Source organism: Mauremys reevesii, linkage group 12 (genome assembly GCF_016161935.1).
Source record: "Mauremys reevesii isolate NIE-2019 linkage group 12, ASM1616193v1, whole genome shotgun sequence".
In the NCBI taxonomy this organism is placed as follows: domain Eukaryota; kingdom Metazoa; phylum Chordata; order Testudines; family Geoemydidae; genus Mauremys; species Mauremys reevesii.
Window position 1 is genome coordinate 27,265,790 of NC_052634.1, and position 23,496 is coordinate 27,289,285.

The 23,496-nt window shown below is 51.8% G+C and overlaps 3 non-coding genes across 3 annotated transcripts; all 3 read left to right on the forward strand.

The window, feature by feature from the left end:
* The first annotated feature begins 3,265 nt into the window (after positions 1 to 3,265).
* TRNAE-CUC lies at positions 3,266 to 3,337 on the forward strand. The gene has a single exon. It is a non-coding gene; the product is annotated as a tRNA-Glu (tRNA).
* A 1,610-nt stretch (positions 3,338 to 4,947) lies between these two features.
* TRNAA-UGC lies at positions 4,948 to 5,019 on the forward strand. The gene has a single exon. It is a non-coding gene; the product is annotated as a tRNA-Ala (tRNA).
* A 6,871-nt stretch (positions 5,020 to 11,890) lies between these two features.
* Positions 11,891 to 11,972, forward strand: TRNAS-GCU. Its single transcript has one exon. It is a non-coding gene; the product is annotated as a tRNA-Ser (tRNA).
* The last annotated feature ends 11,524 nt before the right edge of the window (positions 11,973 to 23,496 follow it).

A 23,496-nucleotide genomic window follows, 5' to 3' on the forward strand; every position in this document is an offset into this window, starting at 1 on the left:
TCTATCGGGAGAAAATGGCCTCACTTCAATCTCCTTTGCAATAATAGAACCCCATTTGCTTAGCTTTGCTATTCCAGTAGTTGTGAGAGAAGCTCCAAACCAGGGGGAAACAGGGCCTGTTCTCTCGACCGATCAATTTTTTGTCTTCCTTCATTCCAAGCCATTTTCTCAGATACGTCCATATTTCCCACACTTTTATGAAACTTTAGGGTCATCATTTAATTGCCACTTTCATGAATAGTTAGTAAAGGGTTAAAACATAGTACCTGGTGGGCACCTGACCTGAGGACCAATCAGGGAAGAGAATTTGAAATTCCTAGGAGGGAACTTTTTCCCTCTGTTTGTGTGTGTTTTGTCTTTAGCCGTTTGGAGTTACAAGAGTCCAGATGTTTTAATCAAGTCTACAAGTTTCTACCTTTCTGAACTAATTTCTTCTAGTCAAGATAGTGAGTATTAGAAAGATACTTTGTGTCATTATCTAATAATCCTATGTTTGCAATTCTGTGTGTTTGTTATTGATTATTCTTAATTCTGCCTGTACTGGTTGTACTGAGAAGGAGAGAGGATTCTCTCCAGAACTTAGCAAGGTTATACCCTATGAGTGTCCAGCTTGGACTCATAGAGATTCTGTATTTTCTTGTTTTTCTTTTAATAAATTCTTTCTCTAAAGATTTGATTAAATCCCTTCTACTGTGGATATAGGGGGAGGGGCTAAGACATTCTCTCTCGGTGGTGAGACAGCTTATCTCCGGGCAGAGAGGGGAGGGGGGAGGTTCCTCCTCTGTGAGTTGATCTGTGTTCCCCAGGGAGTGTCTTCTGAGGGAGACAGGGGGAAAACAGGGGTGTCCCGGCCCATGTAATTGACCGAGGTGGTGGCAGCAAAAGGGAGACCTACCCTAAGATTTTGGGGTGGGGGAAGACATGCGGGTCCTCACCTTGAAACCCCCCAGTTTCAAGTGAGGGTAGACTCTGACAGCCACACAACTGTACTTCTGAAGTAAAGTGAAACACAATATATTTTGAATATTCTTGCAGAAGAGTTTTGCTTTCTGACCTGGAACTGAACAAGGGCTACCAGAGGGGGACAATGCTACTCCCTTTTCTTGGCTCATCCAAAAAACATACGTTCGTGGTGCCCTTTGTTTCCCTGTTCTTCAAACACCTGTCAGGGTGGCCTAGGGAGACTTGGCCCTGACTCTCGGGGTCCCTCTCTTCCCTACCTTTCTATAGGATTCTGTGGTGTGGGTTTGTGCTGTGTCGTTGTCCCGCTCTGAGCTGTTTTGCACAGTGTCACTTTGCACTCTGACACATTGTTTCATGTTGTATGGTTTTTGCACTGCCTTGTGTTGCGTTGGTTTGAGCTGAGCTCTTTTGCAGTGTGTCATTTTGCCCCTGGGGCGTTCATTTGCGTGGTGCTGAACTGTCGGGCTTTGCACTCCTATGTATTGTCACTTTGTGCTGTGGAATGTCAGTTCACGCTGAATTGTTAGATGTTAGATTGGGGTGTTTCCACTTTTGTTGTTGTTTATATTATATTGTGATGGCATCGAATTACAGAGCTGTACGGCTGCAAGGGCCCTGGAGAGGTCATGAAATCCAGCCCTCGCTGCTGAGGCAGGGCCAAGCAGAGACGATGCGTCAGGGCCATGTGGGGTCAAGTGCCCACAGCAGCCGGCCCAGGCAGGGAACAGAAGGAGGGAACCAGAGCCAGAGCAGGTTGTCTATGGGACCAAGTATATGCAGAGTATCCTTGACAGAGGTTTGGTCAACCTGTTCTTAAAAACCTCCGAGGACAGAGACTCCACAGACGCCCTTGGGAGCCTATTCCAGAGCTTAACTACACTCAGAGTTAGAAAGCTGTTCCCAACATCTAACGTGAATCTCCCTGGCTGCAGATTAAGCCCATTACTTCTTGTCCTACCGTCAGTGGAAATGGAGACCAACTGATCATCGTCCTATTTATAAAGACCAAACTTTTCTCTCTGCAATCATCCGTTAAATGGTTATTATCCCCTCTTCTTGCCTGGGGTAGAATGGAAGAGGAGAAAATCCTCTCTTAACAGAGGATGCAAATGTCAGTTTGGTCTCTCTTCATGTTTTACTGAAGCTCAGAGAGAGGAGGAAACATGACCTGCCGAAGAGCATAGAGAGTTTGTTTCATTTTGGTCTGTGACTATTAGCAGAAGAGTGACACCTAAGGGCTGTTGCTACCACCCACCATGGGGCTTGGATTGATGATGGTGGGATTAAGAGCATCATGCTCTACCAACTGAGCTAGCTAGATTTAAAGTCAGTCAACTGCCCAGTCGCAGTGTAGAAGGAGCCTGAGGGTGTTTATTTGTGAGCTGAGGTTCCCTGTCTGACATTTGCCTTCTTTCCTGGTTCATTATGTCTCCAGCGAGCAAACCGGAGCTGTCACAAGGCTGGTTAGATGCTGCTTTCTAGACCAGAGAGCTGGGGTTGATTTAGCATGCTGCCGCCATCAGGTGGTCAGAGTAACCAGGGTGGGAGGGTGGAATTTAGGAATCTCCCACCAAGGGGAGGTGCTGTTGGACTCATCTAGTGGGGGAGAGTCTGAGTTCCCCACATGCCACACACACATTTTCACAGGGAGTCAGGCCCCCTAGGGAAAAACTCAAAAGAAGCCTGGCCCAGGAGTGTCAGAGAAGGGAATCACTGTTTGCCTTAAGAGGTGGGTTCGGGAAACCTGCAGGTTCTTAGATCCCTCCAGCGCCTGATAGAACCATTTGTGGGGAAGGTCTGGGGAAGCCGAGGAGGACAAGGAGACGGGAAAAGGGCTTGCAGCTGTTGTGCAATCCCCATGCTCCCAGCAGAAGGGTCCGGGGGGCTCAGTGCTCAGAACTCACAAGATGGCAAAGCTCAGAGCCCCGTTACACAGAGTCAGAATGTGATCAGCTCACACCCAGGGGGAGCAACACCCCTCCCTTGGTCTCTGTGCCAGAGCTCCTATCAGCTCAGTCCTTCCCGCGAGAGTCGGCTGCTGAGAGGGTTGCGATGGGGTAAATGAAGGCAGAGGAGGATTGTTCCTCATGGGGTTTTTTTGTGTGGCTCTGTGATCCTGCTGGAGAAAGCATGATTTGAGTTTGTTTCAGTGACTTGGGTTGGGCTGAGGTTGTGACCCTGAGCACAGGGGTTCTCTGCTCTTAGCCCCTCAGGGAGTGGACAGTGGAACAGTTTCAGAAAGTGGCTAGAAAGTAGCCTAAGAAAGTGTAGTAAAAGTGAGAAGAAAAACCATATCATCATCTCCCTGGTGGTCTAGTGGTTAGGATTTGGCACTCTCACTGCCAAGGCCTGGGTTCAATTCCCAGCCAGGGAAAAGTGACTTTAAACCAGCAAAACTTCAATTATTCTTCACTTGCAATGTAAACAAATCCATGTTATTTTCCTGATTTCCCCCCATCTTCCCAGCGTCTTCATGGCAGGGCTGGCTCCAGGCACCAGCGCAGCAAGCAGGTCCCTAGGCTGGTCAATGGAAAGGGGAGGCTTCAGCGGCAATTCAGCCCTCTCAGTCCCTTTCAGAGGGAAGGACTTGCCACCAAAAGCGGCAGAGGTAGAGCTGCCATTGATTGCAGCTTTTTTATTTTTTTTTTCTGCTTGGGGTGCCAAAAACACTGGAACTGGCCCTGCTCCATGAAAGACAATTTGTTAAATCCCAGATGAGTGCAGTTCTATCAGTTCTCAGCCTGAGTCCTTAGGTCTTAATCCTGAGGCTATTGTCCCACCATGGGGCCATTTCCTGCCTCTCTTTCATACAGAAGCACAATTTTCCTTGCACAGACACAGGAACAGCAAGATCTTTCTCTGTCCCTTGTGCAAAGTAGGGGGCCAAATTCCATGGAAACAATGGACAAGCAGGGGGCCCTGGGCACATCCAGCCCTGGCCGTGAGATGTTCCCTCCCCTCTTTCTTTATGCCCCTGTTGTTATTTCATGGATTGTCTGGGATGGGGGAAAAGCTGAGTTAACTCCAGGTGGAGGGGAAAAGAACCCTGAAAATCTCAGGACCCAACCCCTGCTACCAGGATCACTGAGGCGCTGGGAATCTGCATGGGAAAGGGACGGTGTGAATTGTCAAGGTGGGGAATGAATAACAATCTACAACTAGATCCACCAACACAGGCTAATCCTGCTGCAGATAGAAGGGAAACTGGGAGTGATTCTTTGCTGTTCAGCCATGGAAACAGTGACCCAATTGCACTGCAGTGAATGTGCTGGGGAAAGCTGGACTTCACAGGCAGGTGGCAATAGCAGATCCTAGAAACACCTGGAGCTTCCCACACCACTGCTGACACCAGGGTCAGGGGTTGAGTGACTCACAGCACCCCTCCCCTCCCATTACCTTCCAGCAGGGGGTGGCAGCACCCCCCACCCAATGCAGGGGAGAGGGCTGAGTGCATCTCTGCACCCTGAGTCCAGGGCACCCACTCTCTCTGCCCCACACATCGAATCTGGCCCTGCTGCAAAGTGACCCCGAAGAACCAGCAGCCTCCAGGACAGCAGGTTTGGCCCTCAGAGCAGGGAATGTGTCCCCCATGCTGCTCTTAGGCCACTGGATGCTCTGGAAACAAGAGGGCTCTGAGTGTCACCCAGGGGTCAGCAACCTTTCAGAAGTGCTGTGCCGAGTCTTCATTTATTCACTCTAATTCAAGGTTCCGCATGCCAGTGATACATTTTAATGTTTTTAGAAGGTCTCTTTCTATAAGTCTATAATATATAACTAACTATTGTTGTATGGAAAGTAAATAAGGATTTTTAAAATGTTTAAGAAGCTTCATTTAAAATTAAATTAAAATGCAGAGCCCCCAAGACTGGTGGCCAGGACCTGGGCAGTGTGAGTGCCACTGAAAATCAGCTTGTGGGCCACCTTCGGCACACGTGCCATAGGTTGCCTACCCCTGGTGTAACCCATAACAAGCAAAGACTATCTGGGGATGTAGCTCAGTGGTAGAGCACATGCTTTGCATGTATGAGGCCCTGGGTTCAATCCCCAGCATCTCCAAGTTCTTTTCACCCTGCTGCTTTGCTCATGCCCAGCTGGGATGTGGCCCAGCAATCTCCCTGCAGGAATTTCAATCCTGCTCAGTGAGGGGCAAGTGCCAATTGCATGGAAGGTCTGGTGGGGTTTCTGCTCCTAAGTCACCTCAGTACATGTAAGATTCCCACCCGCTGTGCTGCTTGGGACAAGGGTAGATGAGAAGGGCAAATCCTCCAGCACTGGAGGGAAAGGTCCCATCTGCACAGACTGAGAGGCCAGGAAACAGAGGGGCAGTCAGTGCTCAGAGAGGAGGGAGGTCAGTGATTTACACCCACCAGGGGACACTGTCTTTTTGAGGTGAGTGCAGCTTGCTTGGGATGGTGCTGACGATGGATAGAAAAAAGGCTGGAGTCAATGACAGACGAGACCACAGAAGGGGAAGGGGAATGGCAGCCCCACAGAAGGTCCTGGGTGCTCAGATGCCCCAGTTATTGCACCCTGGCCCATCACAGAGAGAGAAAAGACCCAGTGGGACCCAGCCCCCCTACAGTGATCCCATGGACAAGAACCTGGCTGGGAGTGGGGTGAAGGTTCCCTGTGGGCAAAGGGGAGCTGAAATCCCTCAGTGTCCTGGAGTTTAAGCAATGGAAGCTTCAAACCCTGCAGGGGTGTGGGCTGAGGTGCATCAGCAGAAAGTTGGGCTGGACAGGGGCGGCAGGTTTGTATAATTTTTGGTGGTGCCCAGAATGGGACCAAGTCCTGCCCCACCCCACCCCACCACCACACAGGACCAGCTTTAGGCCGATTCTCCTGATTCCCCTGAATCGGGCCCCACCCCTAAGAGGGCCCCGTGCCCAAGCCCTGGTACTGCGTACTGGCAAGAGCTGGTGCACTGTACCAGGGTGGCCCGGCTTCCTCAGGGGGCAATTTAAAGGGCCTGGGGCTCCCAGCAGGGGCTAGGGTAGGGCTGCGGGGGGCTGGGGGCTATTTAAAAAGTCCAGGGTTCCCATTACTTCTACTGCCCGGCCCTTTAAATAGCCCCCAGAGCCCCGCCACTTCCCCAGGGCTCCCTCAGCTATTTACAGGGCCGGGGTAGTGGAAGCAGGGGAGCCCCGGGCCATTTAAATAGCCCCCAAGCCCCGGGCTGCTGCTGCTACCCCGGTGCTGAGGGAGGGAGGAGGGGGCACTTACCGTACAGGGTGGGCTGTACCCTCTGTACCCGCACCCCCTGCCTGCACCCAGCCCCTCACCCCCTGCCCTGCCTGCACCTGCCCCTGCCTCCAGCCAGCCCCACACCCCCTGCCCTGCCTGCACCAGCCCCTGCCTCCAGCCAGCCCCTGCTGCACCCCCCTGCCCTGCCTGCACCAGCCCCTGCCCACACCCAGCCCGTCTCCAGCCAGCCCCACCCCTCCTGCCCACAGCCAGCCCAACTCCAGCCAGCCCCGCACCCCCTGCCCTGCCTGCAGCCAGCCCGTCTCCAGCCAGCTCTGCACCTCCTGCTCACAGCCAGCCCCTGCTGCACACCCTGCCTGCACCAGCCCTGCACCCCCTGCAGCCAGCCCTGCACCCCGTGCCCTGTCTCCAGCCAACCCCTGTCGTGCCCCCTGCGGCCCTGCCTGAAGCCAGCCAGCTCCCCACACCCCCCTGCCCGCACCAGCCCTACACCACCGGCCCCGCACCCCCTGCCCTGTCTCCAGCCAGCCCCTGCTGCACAACCCTGCCTGAAGCCAGCCAGTCCCGCACTCCTCTGTCTCCAGCCAGCCCCGCACCCCTTGCCCTGCCTGCAGCCAGACCCTACCTCCTGTCAGCCCCTGCCCTGCCTCCAGCCAGCCCCATGTCCACTGATGCCTGCAGTTCCCAGGGCAGTAACCCTGCTCACCTGTTTCAATGAGGGGGGCAGGGAGCAGCTGGGACCCACACATGTGCAAACCCTAGGGTGACCAGACAGCAAGTGTGAAAAATCGGGACAGGGGGTGGGGGTTATTAGGATCCTATATAAGAAAAAGTCCCAAAAATTGGGACTGTCCCTATAAAATCAGGACATCTGGTCACCCTAGCACAGCCCCAGGGAGTGGCAGGGACCCACACATGTAAAACGGAGCTCGTTTCTAGTTCAGGCCCATCTTTTTAAAAAAGAACTTTAGGTAGGGTTAACATACACCCGTATTTTCCTGGACATGTCAGGCTTTTTGGTTCTTAAATCACTGTCTGGGGGGAATTTTTAAAATTTAAAAATTTAAAAATTCCTCCTGGGAAAATACGGACACATGGTAACCCTATTGGCACAAAAAATACATACTGTGGCACATCCCTTAAATCAGAACTTTTTATAGGGAACCGGTTCCTAAGAAATGAAAGTCTTATAAATTTTTAGTTATCCCTGCTGGGGCCCCGCCGAAAATGACTGCCCAGAGTTCGAGAACTGTCCCTGTTCTCATTGGACAGATGGGGAGAAGCTTGAAGTACAAAGAAGGGAAGTGACCTTCCCAAGGGCCTACACAGCAAGCTGGTGGCAGAGCCAGAAAGAGAAGCCAACAGTCCTGACTCCTGTTCTAATGGACAAAAAAAAAACCCAGAGAAAGGGATAGAGCCCAGGAATCGAGATGGTGGGGAAATTTCATTGAAACCATTTCTGTCAGAAAATCCCCTTCAGACTAAACCAGTTTGTTTCTCGAAATCAAAACAAGTGAGATGAAAGTTCTTTGCAAAAATATTTTGTTGCAAAACAAAAGCATCTCCTGTTTGTCACAGTGTGTTAAATTGTCTCGTCGCACACAAAGAGGAGACACTGAGATCTCAAACATTAGATAAGATGCTTCAGTCTGAGCTAAGTAGTTGCTGCTCTTAACAATTTCAAAATAAAAAAATACAAATCAAATAGACTATTTCAGCTATTCTATTATGTCATAATCTGCTCTGAGTAAATGTGATAGGACACCGCATATTATGCACTACTCCTAGTGACACTCTCCAATTGATCCCCACCCACCGTGAGGTAGGTAGGAGCGGATCATTATTATCCCTACTTGAAAGAGGAAGAAGCTAAGGCTGAGAAAGGAGAATTGACTTGTCTTAGGTCACACAGCCAGTCAGTGGCAGAGTTGGGAATAGGACCCAAGAGCCCTGATTTTCAAACTCACCATCGGATCTTGAATTTCAGACACTGAATGACCTGAATAAAGTGCTCTCAGATGAGCTCCAGACCAACAACAGTGCACAATAAATATTCAGCAAGTATTTGAGGAGAACTGCAATGTTAGAGAGAATCATGAACTGCTCAGAGACAATTAATGCAGAGGAGCAGCAAAATTCATCAAACATATGACTGGTTCTGACTTATTTCCTTGGGCTTAAAAGAGAACAACAAGGACCTGAGTCTCCTCCCTGTCAATAACCCCCTGCTCAGCCAATCAGGGTAGAGACTGAGGACGGGAGGCTGAGGGTTCTCGCCCAAAGGATGGCCCAGGTCACCGGTGGGGATCACTGCCCGAGCACTGTTTCAGCCCCACATTTTCGGGTGGACCTCCCACAGTGGGAGCTGCAGAGCATTCCCCTGAGACACATACACACACCCCTCCTGGTGTTGGGAGGGGAACAGGAGAAAGGACAAAAGAAGCAAGAGACAAAGAGAAAGGAGGGAGGGATGGATGGAGGAAAAGGTGAAACCAAAAGGACAAACCCTAATGACCCCAGTGATTCTAAGGGACAAAATCCCAGGTGCGCAATAAAATTCTGCCTCCTTAAGCTCGTGTTTTCCATGCCTAGAATTCAATGGTCACCAGATGTATCAGACAGAACAGGTTTCAAACCTCGAGGAGGCTCTTACCTTCTAAACAGGGACGGCTGTTTTCTAGTAAAATCAGGAAAAGGGAAGGAGAAAACTCGAAAAAGGTTCCTCCTGGCACTCACGTACGTGAACCCGAATACTCTCTCAGTCCTCAAAGAGAGACCTGGAGAAGGAGACTTGCTGAAGCAAAGCCACAGGGGTCTCTGAGGTTTCCCTGGCCCCTTGCCCCTGTCCTGCCTGGCTGATGTCAGCATCTCTCTGTGAGGTCACCACCTCCCCACCACCTTTGACCAATAGTCTGAGGTCCTGCAAAAAGCCTTTGTGATGTCACTGCCACACCCCTCCCTTGCTGTGCTAATGTCCTGCCCCTGCCCAGGCACTTTGGAGGTTTGAGCTACTCCCTGTGGATCACCCCACTCAAGGAGCGTTCGTTCTAGGAAGCAAGCCGGCTAGACAGGAAAACATCGGACACAGTTCCCAATGCTACACTCAGTTTTTCAGAAATTAGTCGACTTTATGGCCAGAAGAGACCATTAGAGAATCTAATCTGACCCCCTGCATATCACAGGCCTCCTGTATGACACCAGAGCTACTTTTGGGGCAAACACATTCCAGAAAGGCATCTAGTCTTCATTAAATGACATCAGGAGATGGCTAATCCAACACTTTCCTTGGTAGCTTGTTCCTGTGGTGAATCATCTTCGCTGTTGAATATTTGTGTCATTTCTATTATGAATTTGTCTCTTCCAGCCATTGGGTCTTGTTGTGCCTTTCTCTGCTAGACTAAAAAGCCCTTTAATACCCAATCTTTTGTCTCCATTAAGGCCCTTCAACACTTCAATGAAGTCACCTTTCAATCTTCTTTTGATAAGCTAAACAGGTTGAGATCGTTCAATAGCTCACTAAAAAGCATTTTTCTCCAGCCCTCAGAACACTTTGTGGCTCTTTGGTCATCAGACTCCTGAACTGCAGCTGGATGTGGTTCTTGTTCTTCTGCACAACATAGCTCCTGGAGAAGAGGGATCTGCAAATGTACATTCGTATGATACCTTTGTTTAACTGATGAAAACATAAATTGACACTTTGAGGATTGAAACTGATTTCAGCTGATGGACAGCTTTGCTAGGTTTTTATGCATTTGGACAGTGAAATGTTGAGTGTTTACATTGATATCAAGCACTCCTGTATAGAGGAGCCCCTGAACATAATGGAGAATGGAAATGAAAATGTTTTCCTTTTTTTTAAAAAAAGGAAAGAGGGTTATAAGAGAACACGGAGGTTTGAACTGAGGACTACTTAAACTGCAGTCAAGCACTCTAACACTGAGCAATATCCCCATGACAACAGGACTATGGAATCATGATGTCCAGCACTTTGAAGGACAGATCCTGCTTCATTGAAGTCCTTTGCCATTCCCAGACCACAGGTGGTTTTAAAAATGGGGTTTGATTAAACTTCTTAAATGTGGCAAACACCACAGCTTGCACACCCACCGATATAGCTTCTCCCACTGACATAGCTGCCACCTCTTGGGAAGTGGATTAACTACACCCCCAGGAAAACTCTCTCCCCTCAGCATAGAGCAGTGGTTCTCAAACTGTGAGTCAGGACCCCAAAGTGGGTCATAACCCTGTTTTAATGGGGTCGCCAGGGCTGCCATTAGACTTGTTGGTGCCTGGGGCTGAATCCCTCAAGCTCTGGTTTTGCCCTCCCCTAACTGGGGCAGGGCTCAGGCTTTGCCTCCTCTGCCTGTGCTCAGTGTTGAGGGGCTTGGTGTGTCTTTCTAGGGTCATGTAGGTTTTTTTTTTTTTGCAAAAAGGGGTTGCAGTGAAAGGAAGTTTGAGAAACCCTGGCATAGAGCCTCTGAATATGTCTAGACTTGGCTCCCTGTGGCAGATCAGACACTGAAAGTACAGCCATGGAAACACCACACACCAGCCTTGCCTAGCAGGCAAGAATCAAACCTCCACAGAAAGACACCCATTGTTTTTTAACCCATCTCCCTAAGCCCTCAGCCACAGCCAGTTAACAAAGGGGCTTTTCTACACTATGGTTCTGGTCTCACTGAAGGGTCATTTCCAATTGTTTGCTCAGACCAGCATTAGGGGAAATGGTGCCCTGGGCAAAGCTTGTACTTTGGCGCTTCCCCATTGCCCCTGGACGATCCCCACTCCCCCTTTACCGCTAGCTCCTGCACTCCCAACCCTTGCACCTCCTTCACCCCTAACTCCTGCCCCTCCTGTGCCCCCTTTGCCCTTAACTCCCTGGGCCACCAGCCATTGCCCCTCTCCTGCAGCCCCTGCACATGGCTCCAGTGCTGGGGGCCCCGCACTTGTTCTCCCTTTCCCTGGGCTTTGGCATCACTAGCTCCTGATTAGTGAGTAGGGTTCAGTGGTTCCCAAAATGTGGGGCATGACTCCTAGGGGGACACAGAGGAACATTCATGGGGGCACCTCAGGGCCTGAGCCAGCCCCCATGGAGGGAGCAGCGCTCAGCCCCACTCTGCCCCAGCTCTTCCCCAACCCCACCCTACCCTCAGCCTGGGCCTCTGGCTCCCAGCTCGGCCTCGACCCCCTTACCCCTGTCTGCACCCCTCTCCCCAGCAAGCAATGGCCCCACTCCCAGCCCCGGTTCTTGACTGCAGCTTCCGAGGGGCCACAGCCATGGCTAAGAGGGCACAGAGTGAAATGTTTGGGGACCCCTGGTTTAGGGTGATGTTCTCAATCACTTCTATGAAGTCCAATAAAAGCTATTCCTCACCCACCCACCTACCCCTCCATCAGGACAGACTAGGTATGTTCTGCTGCCCTTCACTCATGCAGGAAGGATAATAACATTTCATTCCACTCAATCCTAAAGTGATTTGTAACCCACCACCAGCCAAAACTGGTCATTTTGGGAAAGCGGCCCCATCATGCTGCATACCTAGGCAGAGTAGGTGTGTCTGTGCAAACACGGTCTGTTCCTGAAGTCTTTCCCCCAGCTCCTCACTAGATGTGAGGGGGGAGCTCATTCAGCCCCTGCTTCTGCTTAGTATTTAAAAACTCCTTAGTGTCCCTAGCTCTGCTGGCCTTAGATTTTTCCTCCTGTCTTTTTCTTAACAAGTCAGATGAGGTGGCCGAGTGATTAAGGCGATGGACTGCTACTCCATTGTGCTCTGCACACATGGGTTCAAATCCCATCCTCATTGGATGCGTTTAGTCATTACTCCTCCTTTGTAGACAACCATGTTCCCCTTTAGTACAATGTTGCTTCTTGCAAACAAAAACCTTCTCAGAAACTCAGAACTCTCTTGCTTTAAATAAAATGTCTAAATCCCAGATTTCTTAAAAAAAGAAAAATTCTCTAGCCCTGTATTTCTTAATTTTTATCTCAAAAGGGAACATCCTCATCATCTCCTCCAAACACCCTGGGACCTGCCCAAATTATTAAAATACCCTCAACCCGAGCAAGGCCAGAGCAGTGAACCAGAGCTAGTGTCTAGGCCAAGCTGTTCTGAAGGAGGCAACTCAAACATTTTCTCCCTGCTTCCCTTGGCAAGCTCTGACTGAGAAAACAAAATTTCCCAAACTGAAAAACCAATACTAATCTGTTTGGGGATTTTGGTTTGAAAGTATTATTGTTATTATTCTCTTCTGATTTCTGAATCAGTTCAGTTCAGTCTTTGTCCTCCCAGTGTGTTTCCAGCTAAAACCACCTTGAGGGTACTGGACCACTGACCTATCACCCAAACTTTCAGTAACCCTTTATCAGTGCCTGCGAGTGTAATTTAAACCATAGGTCCATCTAGCTCTGAATCTTGTCTTCTGACAGTAGCCAATACCAGGTGCCCCAAAAGCCACTCCCCAAGGTACCACTGGGAGTTGAACCCAGGATCTTGTTTACAAAGCAGGTGATGTAACCAGCCAAGCCATGGAACCTGCTGTTACTTAAAGCAGCGTGTTTGCCCACACCTGACTCTCTGCTAATCCCCACTGGGCCCTGACAAGTGTTGCTCGTGTTTGGCTTCTGTAAAGCAGAGGAGCAGGTGAAGTTTTGCTCCCCAGGTGTGTGTGTGATTCTTTGGACAGGTCTACACTATGAAATTAGGTTGGTGTAATTACATTACTTAGGCTGGCAATGCAGTTCTATCAACCTAATCCCGGTGTAGATAGCAGCTCAGCTGTCAGAACTTTCTGGAGCTATGAAAGGGGAGGGGCCCAGCCTCTGTAGCAGAAATGCAGGGCAGGTGAGTTCACAGCAGGCATTGTGGGATACTGGTGGAGGCCAGTTATGGTGATATAATGACCAGCAGCATTTACACTGACAATTTGTCACTTTAAGTTTTCTGCAAAAAGCTCTAGGCCTCCCATTGAGGTGGTTTTATTTTGTCACCAAAACAGGGCAGTTTTGTCACCAGACATGGCATTGCAGTGTGTGCACCAGCCAAAAGCTGCTGACTGAGGGAATTGTGTGTGTTTTTCACATACCTGAGCAATATAATGATGCTGAAATAACTTTGTAGTGCAGACCTGGCCAAAGATTCTCACACACACAGAGCTTGCAAGGAAAACCTCACCTGCTCCTCTGCTTTGCAGAATCCAAACACGAGCAAAGCTTGTCAGGCCCTGGTGGGGATGGCAGGGAGTCAGGTGTGGCCAGACACTGAGTTTTAGCCACAAGCAGGCACCACGGCTTAGCTGGCTAAAGCACCTGCCTTGTAAACAGGAGATCCTGGGTCCAACTCCCAGTGGTGCCTTGTTGAGTACCTCTTGGGGCACCTGGTATTGGCTACTGTCAGAGAACTAAATGGGCTTTTGGTCCAGCCCAGTATGGCTGTTTAAATTATACTGATAACAGAATTACTGAAAGTCTGAGAGTTAAGAGCTGATAGGTCAGTGGTCCAGCCCAACACAGATAAACCCCCCTCCCTCTGGGACAGGGGCAGGTCTGGGCTCTCACACCAAAGGGCTCATTGTGGCTGCCAGAATCTGTGAGCGGCTCATTTAGTTTGCACCGAGGGTTGAGTCCTGCTTCGTGCACCGTGTGTGAGAATGAAAATCCTAAACCGCCCTTTGAAATAACAAATGCAGCAGGACGTGTTATTGTCCCTGCCCCAAAGCAGACAGACCAATGGAGAAATGCCGTTGAGTCCAGGCTAATACTCCACTGCCATTTTACCTTGTTTGCTTGCTAAACTCCCTCCCTAACTTGAGGGCTGAGCTTGAGCTGAGATGTCTACACTGCAAATTTACCACCCCACGGCCCTAGCCTGGGAGCCTGCACTGGTACGGGGCTGCCGTGGGTGTTTCATCACAGTGTGGACATAGCCTGGCATTATGTCTACACTGCCATTAACACACCCAAGTCACTATTCTCAAACCCTGGGTCAGTTGATTCAGGCTTGTGGGGCTTGTGCTGCAGGGTTATAAAATTACAGTGTGGCCTCCGAGACCCCACGAGGGGTGAGGGTCTCGAAGCCTGCGCTCCAGTCTGAGCCCCAGGAGCCCAAATCAGATCATCCAGGCCAGCCGGGCCACAGGGATTTTATCACAGTATAGATGCCCTCTCAGGGTACGTCTACACTGCAATGTAAGCCCAGGGGTAAGGCGGTGGTTCTCAATCAGGGGTCCTGGGCCCGCTCAGGGGACACTAGCAGGTTTCAGGGGGGCTGCCAAGCAAGGCCGGCATTGGACTCGCTGAGGCCCAGGGCAGAAAGCTGAAGACCCAGCGCATGGGGCTGAAGTCCAGGGCCCTGAGCCCCACCACCAGGGCTGAAGCCAAGGCCTGAGCAATGTAGATTTGTGGGGCCCCTGTGGCATGGTGCCCCGAGAGGGGGAGAAAGTGCCCTGAGGCCTCAGCCAGAGGGTTGAGCCCTGACACACGACTGGCTCAGAGGGTCTCTGCCAGTCAGGAAGGGGGAGCAGCGAGGGAAGCCTGGCAACTGATGGTTGGAGGGGTGAAGAGGTTTGGGGTACGGTGGGGGAAGAAGCGCCTGGGACTGGATAACCTGGGGCTGGGCAGTCTCCACAGGGGACACTGGCTCCTCCTCTGCCCTTTCCACACCCTCTTGCGAGTCGATAATGACCACCCTGTCCCCACCCCCAGCGGCAGCCGTGTCTCAGGACTCTCCCAAGCTGCACCCACTAACTCTCTTCCCATTTGGGGTCTAGCTCCGGGTAACAATTTCCCACCAAGATGAACCCAGCTGGCTGCTGCCTGTTCTGGTGCGACAGGGTGGGTGAAAGACAGAACAGCAGCACTTCTCAGGCAGAATTTATTTTCTTCATGCAAAAAAAAAAAAAGAAATTCTGCACTGGACGTGAATTCTGTGCGTACGCAGTGGCCCAGAATTCCCACACGAGTAACTCACACCCGGCACAAACATAACCTGCTCATTCCCATCTCTTCTCCCTATGCGTCGAGTCCCAGAGCTGCTGCTGTCATTAACGCACACAGGCTTTCACTCCCGTCAGTGCTGGCATGACCCAATCCAGTGACAGGACTGAACCCTTATTCTCCCATCACATGGGACAGTCTCAGCTCAGGGGGAGATAAGAGGGGAAGCGGGTACAAATGGAAGAGTTGTTGTAGCCATGTTGGTCCCAAGTTATCAAAGGGAGGGATTTTAATTGGATCTAAAAGAAATGACCTCACCCACCTTGTCTCTCCAAGAGATCTGAAAGTGGCAGAAGGAGACTAACAGGAAGACAGAGCTCAGGACTCTAAATCAAACATTTTCAAGCCCCTGGAAGAAACAACATTTCCCTTCTGCTCCAGGTATGTTTGTGTCCTATATGAGGGACCACCCCATTCCTCTCACAGCAGCAAAGGGAGACTGCAGCCAGCCCCAGATGGTCCTTTCCCAGCCTGGGATGTGTGTTGTGAGGACGTTTGTGTGTGGTGGGTGCATGGGCTGGGTACAGCTAGACCCATCTGCAGACTGGAAAGGGCAACTCCAGCACAGCTTGGGGGCCGTGGGCAGGGGTAGCAGTTTTGGAGCTGGGCCTCTGTCCCCATAGGTCCCATGGCAGATGGCTCTGGCAGCATCAAGTGGGTCCGTCACTGCAGGGGAAGGTGGGGTACTGTCTGTGATTGGAGTGAGGATTGGGAGGGGGGGTCCATGCTCAAGAATGGGGAATGGAATTCACCTCCCCACCCCTCTGCAGAGCCCAGCAACTAGGGATTTATCCAGGGAAGTTAATTTTACTCTGGGTGACAATGAGCCGGCCACAAAAAGATCCTTGTGCCTTCGGTTCCACACTGGCCCCAGGAGTTTACTAGTTCTCCCTCCCCAGACTGCCGGGGGCAGCTAGGGATAATTAGTGGGTTATGGGAATTAGAAGTTGAAAATCCACTAAGAACAATGATATTTGTGTGTTTATTATTAAATCCCCAGACACCCACCAATCCCCGTCCTCCTTCCCATGAGCTATAAATATCTAAGGGACTCAGCTACTGATCCTGCAGTGAGTTCCTGCCCCTCCCCACTTTCTAAAGCAGCACTTTTAAGAACAGGCCAGGGAAACATGTAAATACTTTGAACCAAATTCCAGAAGCTGCTGAGCATGGACAAGATAAAATGGAACCAAGGTTCTGTCTCTCCAAGGACCTGGCCCCTAGTGCAAAATTACAGACACTCCCCAGAAATATGAAATGGCCACTTCATAACTGATAGAATGCTATTTATCTATTGACTTCTGGGAATCACCAATGAAAAAAAAAACCTAGTGAAGGTGATATTCTGAGGGAAAGATTTCACGTGTCTTTACAAATCAGTATAATCTAATCTGGAACTCTATACCCTGAAATGCCTAATTCGTAGCCCTACGGCAATTGCCTGGTGTCACTACAGGGCAGAATTAAGGTTGGTGCCTTAGCTGTGAATTTCCATCCCCTAGCATATTGCAATTGCTGTTAAGTGGGTTTGACAAAATACATTTTGTCTATTTCTTTCTGTTAATTTCAATTGATAGTGATATTTATTTTTAAGCCCTTTTTTCAATGTTTACAATTTCAATGTTCAGAGCTGTGGGAAGTTATGGGGGTCGTCAGACAACAATTATTTAATAACAGTAACTGTTGCGATTCCAAAAACCAAATCATAGAACTATTCAAAGAGAAATTGTCAATGTCACATGCAAAATATACAGTGTAAATATCCTTAAATCAAACTGGACTTTCTCCAGAAGCATTTCTGTATATTACCTACAGAAATAGTTTTTCATCTGTGTGCGTACAGTGAAATCAACATTGACTGCAAGTTATTCATAACAATCCAATCCTTTCAAGCATCATTTTAAGTAATGAAGTACTTGAATTCCATCACTTCCTGGACTGTAATGCTCCATTTCAGGATAATTACACCCTCCCTGTGATGTATTTCACTCTTAGTACCGTAACCCCCTCATGATGTAGCTCCTGTCTGGGAGCTCTGCTGAGGGCAGTAGCATGATCAGAAGGTGACACTCTGACACGCTCCCTGAAATCTAAATAGCCCCAGTGTGAGACAGTGATTAACACAGGTACCTTAGGGGCTGCAGCGCCAACCCCCTGCCTTGACGAGGGGGGTGAAGAATTGCAGTAGAAATCGGTTAGGCTGGGAGAGGGCACAGCTGATGTGGGACTGGGAGCCGATTTGTCCAACAGGACTGGGTAGAGGCACTTCAATGTATTTTCCCCCATTAAACACCCTGCCATGTATTTAATTTAGAAACTTTTCCTTCACATTTAAACACCTTGGAGCTAAGCTGGGTTGATGCATTTCCACTTACAGTGGTACAGTTTTAATTAGGTGCTTAATCAGATGCTCATGCAACACAAAGCAGTCAATAATGGGTGAGCTTTCATGAATTAACTTGTCTGTGTGCTGTGCATCGCTTTAAAAAAAAGATGGTGAGAGTGAGTGTCAAAATTTTAGGCATTAAGAAATGGAAATTAGGTGTCAGTTCAGTTCTCATGCGTTTAGCCCTTTGGCCCTCAAAAGTGCTTTTGGCTCTGTGACATTGCTTTATCCGCCCCACCAGAAAATGCTGTAGGTAACCAGGTCATTACAGCCGACCTTCACGAGGTATCATTCTACCAGCTAGGTGCCAAAATTCAAATGGTTCTGTTTGTTTATCTTTCATTCTGCTTTGCAATTCTTAGATCCCATTTACAAACTGGAACTGAAATAACCAAGACAAGTTAAGAAGGGAACGGCATCGGGCATAGGTGGGGGTAAAACAATAAAGGGAAAGAACTGACTATGCAAAAAGGAACATCCCAAACTATCAGACCCCCAGACTCCCGTCCAACTGAACCCACCCAAGCCAGGCATATCAAGCTGGGCCCGTGAAAAATCGCCCAGCCTGTGTGGCAGCGAATGCTGCGTGTTCCAGATGGAGCTATGGTGTGTGCGTCTGCTCTGCTGACGTGCTGCTTTGGTACGGAAGGCACCACGGCCACAGGGAGCAGAGACATGGACTCCTACAAAACAAAATCCCAGATACACCTCCAACATCCCATCCCCTTCCCCACCTCCCCACTGTCTGCCATCCTCTCCCCAACCTCCGCATGGCCAATCTCAGCCATTGCTAACAGTTCCTTCCAGCCTTCAGCACTATAAATAAATAAAACATGGTGTTACAAACGGTAGATGGTGCCAGAGAAACCTGGCATTTGATACAGGCATCTGATACAGTTCCACATGGGAAACTAGTTGTTAAATTGGAGAAGATGGGGATTAATATGAGAGCTTAAAGGTTAATAAAGAATTGGTTAAAGGGGAGTCTACAAGGGGGTCATACTGAACGGTGAATTGTCAGGCTGGAGGGAGGTTACTAGTGGAGTTCCTCAGAGATCAGTCTTGGGACCAATCTTATTCAACATTTTTATTAGTGGCACAAAAAGTGGGAGTCGGGCACAAAGCTGGGAGGGATTGCCAATGTGGAGGGCAAGAAAATCATACCAGAAGAACTGCATGACCTTGAAAGCTGGAGTAATAGAAATGGGATGAAAATTAATATTGCAAAATTATGCACTTAGGGACTATTGACAAGAAATTTTGCAATGAGCGGGGGACTTATCAGTTGGAAGTGATGGCGGAGAAAGACCTAAGTGCATTGGTTGATCACAGGATAATTATGAGCTGCCAGTGTGGTGTGGCCGTGAAATAGGCTAATGCCGTCCTAGGATGCATCAGGCGAGGTATTGCCAGTAGACACAGGGAAGGGTTAGTACTTCTGGCCTTAAAGTCTGTGAGTCTATAAGCTGTGCCTTGCGTTGCACAGACACTGCTGGAGCTCAGGGCCCATCGTGCTGCGCACGGCAGAGACCCTGACTGAGATCAGCACCTGCGTTGCGCTGGGCGCTGCACAGACAGAGAGGGACAGTCCTTGCTCAGCTCTGGAATGGTCTTACAAGAGGGGCTGTGGAGTCTCTTTCCCTGGAAGTTTTTAAGAGCAGTGTGACGAAGTGGGGCTCTTCTGAATGTTTCCTCTGAATACTGTGTGGGTGCCTCAGTTTCCCCTAGGCATTACTTAAGTCTCCAGTGTGCATAAATGGCCGACACTTTGTATCCTAGCAACAAATGGCTGGGGCCCTTCCCCCCGCAAGGGGATAGCTAAAGGTGAACAGAGAGATCAGGTGACCTCCTGGCCCGGCAAAGAGACAAAGCCCAGAGGAGGAGGGGCTGGAGGGGGTTTCAGTTTGGGAGCTGGCTGGGGACGAGGAGTGAGGGCAGACCTGGGGCCCAGCGAGCCAGAATGGACCCGGCTGAGGGGTCCAATTCTCTGTATCTACAAGCTCAGTTTTAGACCGTGTTCCTGTCATCGAATAAACCTCTGTGTTACTGGCTGGCTAAGAGTCACGTCTGACTGCGAAGTGGGGGGGCAGGACCCTGTGGCTTCCCCAGGACCCCACCTGGGCGGGCTCGCTGTGGGAAGCACACAGAGGGGCATATGTTGAATGCTCCAAGGAGAGACCCAGGAGGTGAAGCCGTGGGAGCTTCTTACCCTGAAGACAGTCTGCTCCAAGGGAGAGGAGGCTCCCCAAAGTCCTGACTGGCTTCGTGGGGAGCAGTTCCAGAGCATCGCCCGGGAACTCCGTGACAAGCAGGTAGGACAAAGCTCTGTCAGAGGAATCTACATAGACTTGGTCCTGCCCCCGCAGAGAGAGCTGGACTTGATGACATCTTGAGCTCCTGCCCAGCCCTACATGTCTCTGATGCTATGAAATAGATACGTATAAAACACAAAGTACTGAGTAAAACCCACAACATGTCAGGCAATTCAGGAAAAAAAAAAAACCACAGCATAAAATGACAATACAAAGGAAAAGAAAACAACACAATGCTCACTAATACACCCTAGGACCAAATTACACAATGAAAAGAGCTCAACTCAAACCAGCACAACACAGGCACCAAACACACTGAGGCAAAACAAATGCACCATAAAACTATGCAACACAACATGGTGCAGTCACAAATGGCACCATGCAAAACAGCTCAGAATAGAACAGGGCACAGCACAAAACAGAAATATTTCAGTGTAGGCCTGGAAGGGATCTTGAGAAGGCGTCTACTCCAGCCCCCTGTGCTGAGGCAGGACCAAGTATCCCTAGACATTCCCAGACTGGTGTATCTCTAACCTGGTCTTAGAAACCTCCAGTGAAGGAAATGCCACAGCCTCCCTCGGAAGCCAATGCAAGGCAGACACAGCCCAAAACAAGCTGTACACACACACGCTGGGCTTAGGGTTAAGGGGAGAGGCAAGAATTCAAACAAGTTGGGTTCAGTTCCCAGTTCTGCCCCAAATTCTCTATGCAAACTTCAGCAAATTACTTCAGCTCTTGGAGCTTCAGTTTCCCCATCTGTAAAATGGAGAGTCGCCTCCCACCATTGGCCTATTTAGCCTTTGAGCTTTTTGTGGCAAGGCCTCTCTGTCCCTGTGGGCACGTCTACACTGCAGTCAGACACTGGCGGCTGGCCCGTGCCCGCTGACTTGGGCTCACACGGCTCAGGCTGTGGGGCTGTTTAATGGTGGTGTCGATGTTCCGGCTGGGGCTGCAGCCCAAGGTCTGGCACCCTCCCACCTCGCAGGGTCCTACAGCCTGGCCCCAGCCTGAGCCCAGACATCTACCCGGCAATTAACCAGCCCCTTCCCCTGAGCCCTGTGAGCCTGAGGCAGCTGCCATGGGCCAGCTGGGGGGGGGGGGGGGGGAGAGTTAATGGCAGGGTAGAGATACCCTGGGTGTCTGTGCAGCACCTGTCACAATGGGGACCCTGACCTTGGTCAGTGTCTGTGCAGAGCCCTGACCAACAGGGGGCCTGATCTCAGTCGGGGGCTCTGCAACTCCCGGCATTACAGGATCCCGGATTTTGTTTGGGGTCCCTGCAGCACCTGGCAAAATGTGGGGCCAGGAGCTCTGTCAGGGTCTGTGCAGTGCCCAGTACAGTGGTACAACATGATTTGGGTTGGGATCAGTGCAGTGCGAGGCCCAATGGGGACACAGATCTCAGTTGAGGTCTCTGAAGTGCCCAGCACAATGGGTGCAGCTTTTGAGTCGCAGTCGTGCACTGCCTGACACAAGGGGGGGCCGTGATCTCGGTCCAGGTCTCAGTTTTACCTGGCACAACAGTGGGGTCTGATCTCAGCTGGGGTCTCTGCAGCGCCTGGCAGAACAGGGCCCAGATCTCAGTTGGGGTCTCTGCAGTGCCTGGCAGATCAGAGCCCAGATCTCAGTTGGGGTCTCTGCAGCACCTGGCAGAACAGGGCCACGCTCAGTACGATAAGAGCCCTGATCTCAGTCACACACCTGGAGAGAAAAGCAGGAAGATTTTTGAGAATTCGATATCAGTATTTCAGAACAGAGGAGAAAATGGGGCACAAACTAAATATTTGCCAATATAAGGGACAAACATTAACATCTGGGGCAATTTTATGTCACCATTCAACCATTTAAGAGAAAAGAGGGGAAATTTGAGGGGATTATACAGTGATATTGAATCAACAACAGAATGGGATGGATTCTTCTTGCCTCACATTCCCATGACCAGGAGGGAGCCCTGGGTCCCTGTGGCTTTGACCGGGGAGAGGAGTGGGGCTGGAGTCAGAAGGTCGCTGGCTGTGACTCAGAAAGTCACTGGCTGTGGGGTCTGGGAATGTAACTGGGGCGGGGGGGGGGGGCTGCTGGGTTGGGCGGGGGGGGGAGGGGAAGTAGCTGGACTGGGAAACCTGGGGCTGGGCTGGGCCGTCTCCATGGGGGACGCTTGCTCCTCCCCCCCTTCCTGGCCCTTCCCAGGCCCCGTTGCCAGCAGAGAGAGGCCCCCCCCAGCCCAGCCCCGAGGTGTCCCTGTCTCAGGCCCCCCAGCCTCTGCCCATTCACCCTCTGCCCAGCTCAGGAATCGCTCGGGGGAACCATTTCCCACCCGCACAAGGACAAATCCCTGCAGGGGAAATGGGGGGAAAACCCCCAAACCCGAGCTCTGAACTGGCCACTGGCGAAGGGGAGAGAAAATGGGGCACAATCGGGGGACAGGGAACTTCTCAGGGGTTGGGGAGGGGGTCACCCTGGGGCTGCTCGTGGCTCTAGGGAGAAAGGGGCAGGGCGGGGGGGGTCCCCACGGGGAGCAGTAAATCCGAGGGGTCTCAGCCCCCTTTCTCTCCCCGCTCCTCGGGGTCACCGGCTCCCCGCCATGTCCGGGCTGCACCGACACTTCCCCCGCCCCTTTCCCAACCCCCCGGGACCCCAGTCACCGCCCGGCCCCGGCCCCCGCCCCGCCCCCTGGGGGGGGTAATGGGCCCCCGGCACAGACCCCCCGCCCCGCCCGGGCTCCCGGCTCACACTGGAGCAACGCGCGGCGCTCACCCAGCAGCTGATCACGCTCCGCCCCGCCCCCCATCTGCGCATGCCCGGAGCCGGGAGACACAAAACTCTTCTCCGGCTCCGGGAGAGGCGCCAACAGCCCCGCGCGAGTTCGCAGTCCGGCTCCGCCTCCCTCGCCGACGTCACTTCCTGTCCAGGGAGCGTGAGGAACTACATCTCCCAGCCTGCCCCGGGGGCGCTTCCGCCCTCCCCAGCCCAGGGAAGGGAGGGGTCAGCAGCTGGTACTGCGCATGCTCCGTGCGAGCCCCGCCACCACTCATCCTTCCCCCCGGCCCCGCCCCCTCTCCCAGCCGGTGCCTCTCAGACCCCCCCCCCGCCTGTTCCCGAGGAGCGGCAGAGCCGGGGGGGCTCGTGACCCCCCCGTAATAACCGGCCCCGAACAGCCCCGGCCCCGGCCCCGACCCCGCCCGGCAGGAGCGTGTCCGCCCCACGCGTGTCCCCGCCCCGCGCCCGGCCATGGCCCCGCCCCCGGGCCCCTCGCAGGGGGGTTGGGACCCGCGGGGAAGCGGGACCCGCCTCAGCCCGGAGGGGGCAGGAGAGGGGCGGGGTCTCCCCAGGGGAAAAGCGGGGCGGGGCTGGTGTAGCAGCTCCACCCCCGCGGGGCCCGGGTGCAGGGCCCGGGGGGTTGCAGGGCCCGGGAAGGGGCTGGGGCGGCGGGGCGGGAGGCAGGAGCCGGGAGCGCACAGAACCGGGAGCATCAGCCCCCGACAGCTCCGGAGAGACCAGACGCTGCTGCCTCCATCGGGAGCTGGGAGCGGAGCAGCTGCTGCTTCCCCAGCGGGGTCTGGGGGGGGGGAGCCCGACATTAACCCCTCCGGGCCGGGCGGGGGCTTCTCTGGCTGCAGTGGGGCCAGCTCAGGTCGGAT